Consider the following 1353-nt stretch of genomic DNA (forward strand, 5'->3'; position numbering starts at 1 on the left):
CTTTTGTGATCTATAAGAATAAATGGGCAGGGCGTGCGGACAAAACCCCAGGAAGAGAAATGTGCCACGGCTCTCTGACATATGCATTATCTGGATGGAATGTATCAATCCGAGGACACATTGCTTGGCCCTTGCCAAAGTGGGTCCACTTTGATACTTCACATGCGTTTCTGACAGTATAATGAAAAACAAAGGAAAACTGAAATTCAAGGAAATAAACTGCAATGATGATAGATGTTCATCACATGTGGATTTATTCTTCCAGGTGTAAAGAAAGAGCAGCTATTGCTCTTAGTTGTTATCTGCTTCTTACATGTTAACATGTAATTTGATCTGCATAAGCTATGGAGGCTGGGAAAAGAGTCCACGATGCATACATTCATCTTTCACACTGCATGGTATTTCCAGGGCAATTCAGGGCTGCTCAGGTACTGTTGCCTGTGAGCACTTAATAGTTTACTCTTCTTCAAAGTCAGAACCACAAGGGTAAAAAGGATGTTTCAGTCCTGAAGAACCTGAACATCTTCACCTTTGATCTGCATCAGTGTGCAAGGACAGACCATCGAGATACCATCATGGTGATCACGCAAATTTAAAGCAAATGGTCAGTTCAAGATTGAGAGTCAAAGAAAGAAATATGTTTGTGTATCTTGCTGTTCCACATTCTTGGCCTTATTTTATTGGGCTGTGATGGAGGAGCCATGAGAAATTGCTTAGTACCTCTCTTGCTTAAGTCAATTTGGGTCACAGTTTCCCACAGAACACTGGCTGTATTAGCAAATTATCTGACCCCCATCAATAGCACATGATTATTTCAATTTCCATAAGAGTAATGTATAGTGGAGGGGAGATGACATAGAGGAGGTTGGGGTAGACCATCTCGAATCTCAGTGTCTCTCAGACCTCTGAAATAAACCCACTGATTTACTGAGCCTGAGAATGTCCTTTGTTTTGACAGAACCTGTGTCCTCACCTCTTGATTTCCCCAGTGGACTTTTTTTTTTTTTAATTTATTAATTTAATTTATTTATTTTTGGCTGCGTTGGGTTTTCGTTGCTGTGCGTGGGCTTCCTCTAGTTGTGGTGCACGGGCTTCTCATTTTGGTGGCTTCTCCTGTGGCGGAGCACAGGCTCTAAATGCGCGGGCTTCGGTAGTTGTGGCTCGTGGGCTCTAGAGCGCAGGCTCAGTAGTTGCGGCGCAGGGGCTTAGTTGCTCCGCGGCACGTGGGATCTTCCCAGGATCGAACCCCTGTCCCCTGCATTGGCAGGCAGATTCTCAACCACTGTGCCGCCAGGGAAGCCCTCCCCGGTAGACTTTTATCTAAGTGTTCTTAAAGTTTGGTAGAACATTATT

Source organism: Balaenoptera ricei, chromosome 7 (genome assembly GCF_028023285.1).
Source record: "Balaenoptera ricei isolate mBalRic1 chromosome 7, mBalRic1.hap2, whole genome shotgun sequence".
Classification (NCBI taxonomy): Eukaryota; Metazoa; Chordata; class Mammalia; order Artiodactyla; family Balaenopteridae; genus Balaenoptera; species Balaenoptera ricei.